The following is a 10,863-nucleotide window of genomic DNA, read 5'->3' as shown; positions in this document are numbered from 1 at the left end:
GAGGTGGTTCCTCTTAGGCTTTTTTGTGTTGGGTTTTGTTTGTTTTAATTGTTTAACCGAATTGCCAAATCCCCACAAAGAGTTTTCCAGCAGTAAGTTCGGGTGGCAGTTCCTGTTGGCTCCAGGTTCTTCAGGTAATGGTGGGAAACACGCGTCTTTGCTGTAAACATGCTTCTCTCTCCTGGGATATCCTTTCTTTAAAAATCCTCTTCATTTTTCCAAGGAGTAAACTGCTACCGCCTGATTCTGACAGTCCTGGTGCAACAAAGGGGTTATAATACCCTTGGATTTAAGGAGTTCTATTTCACCATTCTTTGAGCCAAATGAAGGTTAAGAATGTGTGTGCATTTATTTTGACCAGTTGACTCTTGTGTGCTGATGATGCTCTGTACATTGTGCAGAGCATAGAAACCTCTCCATTGAGTGAAATGAACACAGAATTTATCGTCAGAACATCCCTGCTCTGGCAATGTATTGTTTAAAATACTGCCATAATGTGAAAAGGAAGCGTATTCTGTTGTTTTTGAAAAGGAAGAGTTTTTTGTTTGTGTTTAACTTTACCTGTGTTTCCAGTGGCTTGCCCAGTGAGTTATTGGACAGCTGGAATTTGAACTCTGATAATGAGCCAGTCACAAAGTTCTTCCAATGCATTATCTCATTTAATCCTCCTCACACTTCATGTCAACACACCTGCCTGTTTTCTTAGCCAACACCGTCCATCCTTTGCTCAGTAACCATTTGGTAAATACCCAACAGATCCCAGGTCCTCTATTCCGTGATTTGATCGGACAGAGGCATTTGGGGGCTGCCAGCAACTGACGCGACTTAGCAGCAGCAGCAGCGCACATAAACATACGCTGCTTTCATTCAGCAAACATGATCAGGAGTGTCTGAACTCGGTATCTGGGTTCCACCATGTCCTTACTTTATGACTATAGGCAAGTTCTATTGTCTTTCTGGTCTGTGAGTTCCTTTGTAAAATGGGGATAATTTCTGTAGCATGGGGATGTTATAAGAATTAGCTGTAACAATATAGATAAAGTACCCAGCGCACAGTTGGAGCTCAGTTTCTGCTCTCTTGCTCTGTGATGTCTGCTGCCACTGTTATATTCCTTAGTGAAATACTCACCTCTGTTGAATAGCAAGTTCGCCATAGCAGGAGCTCTTAAGACCAAAGCCTCTGTTCAAACTTGATTAAAAAGTATATATTTCATGCTTACATCAGGTGAATGTACCCTTGGGCAGTACACCTTGGGTGCAGGCAGTTCCTTAACGGGGCTACGCCTGCCGGCCTGTCTCAGTGTTCAGCATTCCTATTTACAACTTTCCCCGCCCCTCCTTCTGGTCTTGGGTTCATGCTGTGAAGGAGTCTATGGGGTGAGTAGAATGGCAAAAACAAGTATTAAGTCTCAGTCCAGTTGGGGCTCACACACACATCTGGCACATTTGTACAGAACTCAACTACTGGTAAAGCATCAGCTGATTGGATCCCCTTAACTTTGAAATAGAAGTTATCCTCATCTTCCACACAGAAGATGGATAGGTTCGGTTCAGTTCAGTTGCTCAGTCGTGTCCGACTCTTTGCAACCGCATGAACTGCAGCACGCCAGGCCTCCCTGTCATCACCAACTCGCAGAGTTTACCCAAACTTATGTCCATTGAGTCGGTGATGCCATCCAACCATCTTGTCCTCTGTCATCCCCTTCTCCTCCTGCCCTCAGTCTTTCTGAGCATCAGGGTCTTTTCAAATGAGTCACCTCTTCACATCAGGTGGCCAAAGTGTTGGAGTTTCAGCTTCAACATCAGTCCTTCCAATAAACACCCAGGACTGATCTCCTTTAGGATGGACTGGTTGGATCTCCTTGCTGTCCAAAGGACTGTCAAGAGTCTTCTCCAATACCGCAGTTCAAAAGCATCAATTCTTCTGCACTCAGCTTTCTTTAGAGTCCGACTCTCATATCTATACATGACTACTGGAAAAACCATAGCCTTGATTAGATGGACCTTTGTTGACAAAGTAATGTCTCTGCTTTTTAATATGCTGTGTAGGTTGGTCATAACTTTCCTTCCAAGGAGTAAGCGTCTTTTAATTTCATGGCTGCAATCGCCATGTGCAATGATTTTGGAGCCCCCCCAAAATAAAGTCAGCCACTGTTTCCACTGTTTCCCCATCTATTTGCCATGAAGTGATGGAACCAGATGCCATGATCTTAGTTTTCTTGAGCTTTAGGCCAACTTTTTCACTCTCCTCTTTCACTTTCATCAAGAGGTTTTTTAGTTCCTCTTCACTTTCTGCCAGAAGGGTGGTGTCATCTGTATATGTGAGGTTATTGATATTTCTCCCGGCAATCTTGATTCCAGCTTTTGCTTCTTTCAGCCCAGCGTTTCTCATGATGTACTCTGCATATAAGTTAAATAAGCAGGGTGACAATATACAGCCTTAACATACTCCTTTTCCTATTTGGAACCAGTCTGTTGTTCCATGTCCAGTTCTAACTGTTGCTTCCTGACCTGTATACAGGTTTCTCAGGAGGCAGGTCAGGTGGTCTGGTATTTCCATCTCTTTCAGAATTTTCCACAGTTTATTGTGATCCACACAGTCAAAGGCTTTGACATAGTCAATAAAGCAGAAATAGATATTTTTCTGGAACTCTCTTGCTTTTTTGATAATCTAGTGGATGTTGGCAATTTGATCTCTGATTCCTCTGCCTTTTCTAAAACCAGCTTGAACATCTGGAAGTTCACGGTTCACATATTGCTGAAGCCTGGCTTGGAGACTTTTGAGCATTACTTTACTAGTGTGTGAGATGAGTGCAATTGTGCAGTAGTTTGAGCACTCTTTGGCATTGCCTTTCTATGGGATTGGAATGAAAACTGACCTTTTTCAGTCCTGTGGCCACTTGGTGAGTTTTCCAAATTTGCTGGCATATTGAGTGCAGGACTTTCACAGCATCATCTTGTAGGATTTGAAATAGCTCAACTGGAATTCCATCACCTCCACTAGCTTTGTTCATAGTGATGCTTCCCAAGGCTCACTTGACCTCACATTCCAGGATGTCTGGCTGTGGTTGAGTGATCACACCATCGTGATTATCGTGAAGATCTTTTTTGTACAGTTCTGTGTATTCTTACCACCTCTTCTTAATATCTTCTGCTTCTGTTAGGTCCATATCATTTCTGTCCTTTATTGATCCCATCTTTGCATGAAATGTTCCCTTGGTATCTCTAATTTTCTTGAAGAGATTTCTACTCTTTCCCATTCTATTGTTTTCCTCTATTTCTTTGCACTGATTGCTGAGGAAGGCTTTCTTATCTCTCCTTGCTATTCTTTGAAACTCTGCATTCAAATGGGTATATCTTTCCTTTTCTCCTTTGCTTTTCACTTCTCTTCTTTTTACAGCTATTTGTAAGGCCTCCTCAGACAGCCATTTTGCTTTTTTGCATTTCTTTTTCTTGGGGATGGTCTTGATCCCTGTCTTCCTGGTCAATGTCATGAACCTCCGTCCATAGTTCATCAGGCACTCTGTCAGATCTAGTCCCTTTAATCTATTTCTCACTTGCACTGTATAATCATAAGGGATTTGATTTAAGTCATACCTGAATGATCTGGTGGTTTTCCCTACCTTCTTCAATATAAGTCTGAATTTGACAATAAGGAGTTCATGATCTGAGCCACAGTCAGCTCCCAGTCTTGTTTTTGCTGACTGTATAGAGCTTCTCCATCTTTGGCTGCAAAGAACATAATCAATCTGATTTCAGTGTTGACCATCTGTGATGTCCATGTGTAGAGTCTTGTGTTGTTGGAAGAGGGTGTTTGCTATGACCAAACACCCTCTACGTTTGCTATTTGCTATTCCTCTATGATATTAAGTGAAAAACAGTTAAATATTAGGTTAACTGTGTGCTAGGATTATAGCCATATAAAAACATGTCTTTGTGTAGATAGGCCCTGAAAGGGAACAGGAGAAAATAAACACATTTGTATTAGGGAGCCAGGAGGGTGGGATTTAAGAAAATGTTTACTTCTTTTTCTTTTTTTCCTTTATTGATATCATACTGTTTGTGCAATACCAAGTTGTTAGGCGGGAAAAAAAAAAAGAATTCACACTCGCAGCCCCTCACTTCCTTACCTCACTCCTCATGCTTCAGCCACACTAAGCCTCCCATTCGTCTCGGACATGTCTGATCTTTACTGTGGCTCTGTCCTTTGTATATGCTGTGCTCCATCATTGAAATGCCCTTGGCTCCAACACATTCTCTGCCAAATTCTTCCTTGTTCTTTTTGTTATTGTTTCTGTTCAGTCACTAAGTTGTGACCCCATGGACTGCAACATGCCAGGGTACCCTGTCTTCCACTATTTCCTGGAGTTTGTTCAAATTCATGTCCATTGAGTTGGTGATGCTATTTGATTATCTCATCCTCTGCCACCCCCTTCTCCTTTTGCCTTCAATCTTTCCCAGCATCAGGGTCTTTTCTAGTGAGTCGGCTTTTCGCATCAGGTGGCAAAAGTATCAGAGCTTTAATTTCACTTCAGTCCTTCCAGTGAATATTCAGGGTTGATTTCCTTTAGGATTGACTTTAGGTTTGATCTCCTTGCAGTCTAAAGGACTCAAGAGTCTTCTCCAGCATCACAATTTGAAAGCATCAATTCTTCAGCACTCAGCCTTCTTTATGGTCCAGCTCTCATATCTGTACATGACTACTGGAAAAACCATAACTTTGACTATATGGATCTTTGTTGGCAAAGTGATGTCTCTGCTTTTAATATATTGTCTAGGTTTTTCATAGCTTTCCTTCCAAGGAGCAAGCATCTTTTAATTTCATGGCTGCAGTCACTGTCAGTAGTGATTTTGGAGCCCAAGAAAATAAAATCTGTCACTGCTTCCACTTTTCCCCCTTCTATTTGGCATAAAGTGATGGGGCCAGATGCGATGATCTTAGTGTTTTAAGCCAACATTGTTCTTTTTAGTCCAGCTCTAATGTCCCCTTCCATGAAGCCATGCTCATGGAGTCTCCCTGGAAGAATGGGTCATCCCTTCCTCCATCCTCCACTACTCCCAGCTTTGACTTCTGTTTTAGCCAGCAAGGGGCCTGACACATAATGAGTTATTGCTGGAGACCACATTGTTCCCTTCTGGTGACTATGGCTTTGCAAGGAGGTAGCACCTTCTGTCAAGAAGTGGAGTCTATTTCTCCCCTCCTAACTGGCCCACCCCTGCCTCAAGACTCAAGTCATTCCCTTCCCAGTGATTCTTTTCATGTACAAGTCTGATTATATCCCTGCTTAAAATTCCTCAGTAGTTTCCCACTGCTTTGGAAAGCAGTCCGTATGTCTTGATGTCACAGTTGTGGCCCTGATGGAGCTGGCCCTGCTTGTGTTCTCAGCCCCACCTCTCCTAACAGGTCACCCTGAGGAAGTTGCCTCTGCTGGAACATAACCTCCTCTCCATCCTTCCAGTTATTTTCTGCCTAACTCTCAGATTTCAGACAGACTGCATCCATCTCACCCCACCCCCCTGAGACCGAGTCAGTGTGTGCCCTTCCTGTGTGTGCCCAGAGCATCCTGACAATCTAACCTCGGTCACAGCTGTCCCCATTACTAGGTTGTGGCTATATTCCCAGTGTTGTACAGTAAGCCCTTGTAGCTTATTTTTAGTTGTACATCTTAATCCCTTACCCCTATTTTGCCACTCCCCCTTTCCTCCCCCCACTGGTAACCACTTAGTTTTTCATATCTGTAAATCTGGTTTTTTGTTATATTCACTAGTTTATTTTCTAAATTCCACAAGTAAGTAATGTTACAAAGTACTTGTCTTTCTCTGACTTATTTCACTCAGCATAATACCGAAGTATATCCATGTTGCTGCAAATGGCAAAATTTCATCTTTTTTTTTCTTTTTTTGTGCATATCTGTTACAGATTTTTGGTTTATAGATACTGGGAGGTTTGTATATAGTAACCTCTCTATATATGTGATTAAGTTGCTGATCGCTTAATTTCAAATACATTTTAACAACCCTGCTTTTGTACTCTTATCCTATCACAATGACTGTTTTTGACATCATATTTTATATCTAAATGTTTTGTGTAACTCTTTTTATTGTGGATAAAGATGATTCTATCACTTCTTTCTTTTAGCTTTCCTACCAGCTTTATGTGTGGATTTTTATTGTATATCTGCCTTTACTGGTGAGCTTTTTCGTTCTGTTATTTTCATGTTTCCATTTGTGGCCTTTTCTTTTTCACTTAGAGTTCCTTTAACATGTCTTGTAAAGCTGGTTTGCTGGTGCTGAACTCTTGCTTTTGATCTCTGCATAAAATCTGAATGAGAGCCTTACTGGGAACCGTATTCTTGGTTGCAGGATTTCCCCTTTCATTAGTTTTCATGTATTATTATCACTCCCTTCTGGTCTGCAGAGTTTCTGTTGAAAAGTCAGCTGAAAGACTTTTGGGAGTTCCTGCATGTGCTGTTTGTTTCTTTTTCCTTTCCGCTTTCTGGTTTGTTTCTTTGGGGCTGTGCTGGGTCTTTGTTGTGGCATGCAGGCTCTCCTCTCATTGCAGTGCGTGGGCTGTCTGGTTGTGGCATGCAGGCCTAGTTGCCCTGTGGCATGTGGGACCTTAGTTCCCCGACCAGGGATTGAACCCATGTTCCTTGCATTGGAAGGCAGATTCTTAACCACTGGACCACCAGGGAAGTGTTCCCCCTGCCCCCTTTCTGCTTTTAATAGTCTCTCTTTATCTTTAATTTTTGCTGTTTTAATTACAGTGTGTCTTGGTATGTTCCTGTTTGGTTTAATCCTGTATGGGACTCTGTGCTTCCTGGACTCGAGTGACTGTTTCCTCTCCCAGATTAGAGAAGTTTTGAGCTACTGTCTCTTCAAATGTGTTCTCTGCCCCTTTCTGTCTTCTCCTTCTGGGACAACTATAGTATCAGTGTTAGTATGCTTGATGTTGTCCTAAAGGTTTCTTAAAGCATCCTTACTTCTTTTCGTTCTGTTTTCTTTTTCTGTTCAGCATCAGTGATCTCTACTACCCTGTCTTCCAGCTCACTGCTCTGTTCCTCTGTATCGTTTAGTCTGCTTTTGATTTCCCCTAGTGTATGTTTCCGGAGAAGGCAATGGCACCCCACTCCAGCCTGGAAAATCCCATGGGCGGAGGAGCCTGGTAGGCTGCAGTCCATGGGGTCGCTAGAGTCAAACACGACTGAGTAACTTCACTGTCACTTTTCACTTTTATGCATTGGAGAAGAAATGACAACCCACTCCAGTGTTCTCGTCTGGAGAATCCCAGGGACGGGGGAGCCTAGTGGGCTGCCGTCTATGGGGGTCGCAGAGTCAGACACGACTGAAGCGACCTAGCAGCAGCAGCAGCAGTGTGTGTTTCATCTCAGTTATTGTATCTTTCAGCTCTGCTTGTTCTTTATATCTAACTCTGTTAAAAACTTCTAACTTTCACTCCATATGTCCATTCTTCTCCCTAGTTCTTTGATCATATTTATGATCACTATCCTGAACTCCTTCTTGGGTAGATTGCCTATCTCCATCCACTTCACTTAGTTGTGTCTCCTTAGCTTTTATCTTGATCCTTCCTCTTGAACTTATTCCTCTGTCACCTCACTTTGCTTAAATTGCTGTTGAAATTTGTATGTTCATGTATCTGGTAGGTTAGTTGTTTCCACACCTTGGAGAAGTGGCGTTCTATAGGAAATGTCCTGTGTCCCAGCAGCCCACTCCCCTCTTGTCACTCAAGCTATACGCTCTAGGGTTTCCCCCATGAGGGCTGTGTGGGTCCTTCCATTTGGCAGGCTATGAGGACAGTCTAGCAGGCTTGGGCAGCCCCCAGTCCAGTATGTTGCCAGGCCCTGCCTTATGTGGAGGCTGCAGGCTCTTTGTTGGCAGGGCCATGTCACAAGGCAGCTGATTACAGAACCCCAGGTGGCCCTGGGGCTAGTGCTGGCTCACTGGTGGAGCCATGGGCCAGAAAACTGCACGACTGTAGCCTGCCCACTGATGGGTGAAGCCAGGTCCTGAGGTTAGTGTCAGACTACTGGCAGGCAGAGCTGGGTCTTGGAGTCTGGTTGCAGGGCACCAGGATCCCAGAGCTGATGTCAGATCACTGGTTTGTGGGGGGGGGGGGGGGGGGGGCGGTTGGGGGCGGGTGGATTCTTGACACAGTTGGATGGAGTCTGAGATGTCCCAAAGTTTTGCTGACCTGCTAGTGGGCAGGGCCAAGCTGGTCCCAGGGTGATCTCCTGTGGTCCAGCTGGGTCAGGAGGCTGTGGGATTATGATTGTCTTGCCTCTGGTGTCTGCCTTCTTGTGGGTGAGGCTGGCCTAAAGGTTAGAGCAGGCTTCATGGTGGGCAGGGCTGGGTTCCAGGGGATTCTGGGACTGGTGCCTCCCACTGGTGGGTGGAACTGGGCGCTGGGCCCTCTAGTGGGTAGGGTAGTGTCCAGAGGCAGCTGTGGGCTCATGAGGTCTTTAGACAGCTGTGTGCTGACTGCCGGGGCTGCATCCCCTCCTAGTTAGTTCCTTGGCCTGTGTCCCAGTAGTAGTGCCTAGAGGCTGTTGTATGGGGCCAGATCTTGGTGATAATGAGCTAGAGGAAGGAATTCACAATTTGGGTGCCCAGCAACACCAGCATCCACATGGTAGAAGCAGCTCCCAAGAATAGCTGCCACTAATCTCTATGTTTCCAGGGATGCTACAGTTGCCCCCACTCCCGTCCCCAGGAGACTCCAAGACTAGCTGGTAGGTTTGCCCAGTCTCCTTTCAAGTTAGTGCTTTTGCCCTGGGTCCCAGACAGTGTGAAACTGTGTGCCCTTTAAGAGATACGGAGAAGGAACTGGCAACCCACTCCAGTATTCCTGCCTGGAGAATCCCATGGACAGAGAAGCCCGGTGGGCTACAGTCCATGGGGGTTACAAAGAGTCAGACATGACTGAGCAACTGTCACTTCACTTTTAAGGGTTGTCTCTCTTTCCCCCAATCTTGTGGGACTCCTGAAACCAAGCCCCTCTGGCCTTCAAAGTCAAATGCTCTGCAGACACATCTCCCCAGTGCAGGAACTCCTGTGAGAAGAACTTCTGCAGTGTAATTCTCTAGCCTGTGGGAGCCTGCCCCTCCTACCTATCTTGTTATGGTTCCTTCTTTGTATCTTTAGTTGCAGATGTTTCCCAGGAGTTTCCCATCTTTTTCAGTGATGGTTGTTCTACCGATAGTTGTGATTTTGGTGTGTTTTCAAGAGGTCAGCTCAGTTCTTTCTACTCTATCTTGGCCAATCTGTCAGTCTTGAGCATTTTGAGATTCAGTTCCCAGTTACTTTTAGGGGTGGGATATACTTGGGTTGCTGTGGATGGGTGTGTTTTTGTATTGAATCGTGTTCTGCGTGTTGCCCGTGTACTGAAACGCATTTGATTTCTGTATACTGATCCTACATCCAGTGCCTGTTTATGTTTTTGGATTTGCTAAGTGGAAAATCACAGTCTGTGAAAAGTGAGTTGTTTCATCCTTTTTGGTCTTTTCACCGTACTTTCTTTTCAGTCTTACTGTGCTGGGGGGTGGGGACAGTGATGAAGAGTGATCCAGGATATCCTCATCTCACCCCGATCTTGAATGGAATACTTCAAACATTTCATTTACTCTGAGTTTCCTATAGATATCATTTGTGAGGTGAGGGTAGTTTCTTTCTGTTCCTAGTTTGCTAAGGGTGTCTATGGTTTGTTGTTGAATTTTACCAAATACTTTTTTGCATCTATTGACATAAGCTACTTCAGCTTTCCATCTGTTACTGATTATTTGTGTTTCTCTACCTCCTAACAGATGAGAAAATAATGTACAATATAAAGAGACCCTTGAGATCCTTTTAGTGCTTGCCTTTGTAACATGTACTGGCTGGTACAGGGAATAACCCTGAAAGGCTATTATTTACCCAGCCTGATGCTCCTCACTTGCTTTCAGGCCAGGCAGTAGACTGTTCCCAGTGGGTGGGGGCTGGCAGAAATGCTGGCTGAGGGAGGCCAAAGGAGCCCTGCCCTATTGGGGCAGAAAGCACAGGCCCAGGAACTGAGAACATGAGGGGTCTAGAGGACATGTGACACAGTTGCCAGATTGGGACAGGTAGGCATCTCTTCTCCACCTTTAGACATGGCCAGGTTTCCCTGCCGTGTGGGGATCCCCTTCCTAGAGCCCCACAACTAGCCTTGAGTGGGCAGACCCTCTCCTAGAGAGCCGTTTAGAAAAATGAAGATAGTAATTTTTTACTTCCAAATTCTAGGCTCCAGCGGAACACTGACGAAGAATAAGTCCTCTCATAACAGGTCTGCCAAACGGCAGTCTCCGGTATGAAGATATGAGCTTGCCCTAATGACCTAACCATGCACTGAACCACTCTATCCACCATGTAGAGGATCTTCAGGCCCAGGGAAGCAGGCCCATGAGACAAGAGGCCATGACTGTTGTCTTCACACCTCCACATGGCTGTTCAGGGGTAGAAGAACACAGAAGAGGAGCTGCAGGAAGCAAAGAGGCTGACTCAGTACAGGGAAGAACTTACACACGGATTCCCCTGGTGGGAGGGGACTGCCCCATTACAGCAAGTGGGCAAAGACCCAATGGCCAGCTGGCAGGGACAGAGACGATTCATGCTGGAACAGTACTGACCTCCAAAGTCCCTCTGAACCCTGGAACATGCAGCGACACCAGCTAAGAAAAATGCCTGGGTTTACCTGAGGGTCAGGCTGGTCAATGTGATGCTTTGGGTCAGGATTGCTGGGTTCGGCATCATTCCATAGGCTCAGCTGCCCTCTGTACCAATGACTTCACACCTTTGGTCCCCTGGCTCGGCCTGTGCACTCCCCAAGCG

This window comes from Bos indicus, chromosome 3, assembly GCF_029378745.1.
Source record: "Bos indicus isolate NIAB-ARS_2022 breed Sahiwal x Tharparkar chromosome 3, NIAB-ARS_B.indTharparkar_mat_pri_1.0, whole genome shotgun sequence".
In the NCBI taxonomy this organism is placed as follows: domain Eukaryota; kingdom Metazoa; phylum Chordata; class Mammalia; order Artiodactyla; family Bovidae; genus Bos; species Bos indicus.
Note: the sequence above shows the minus strand (reverse complement) of the source record.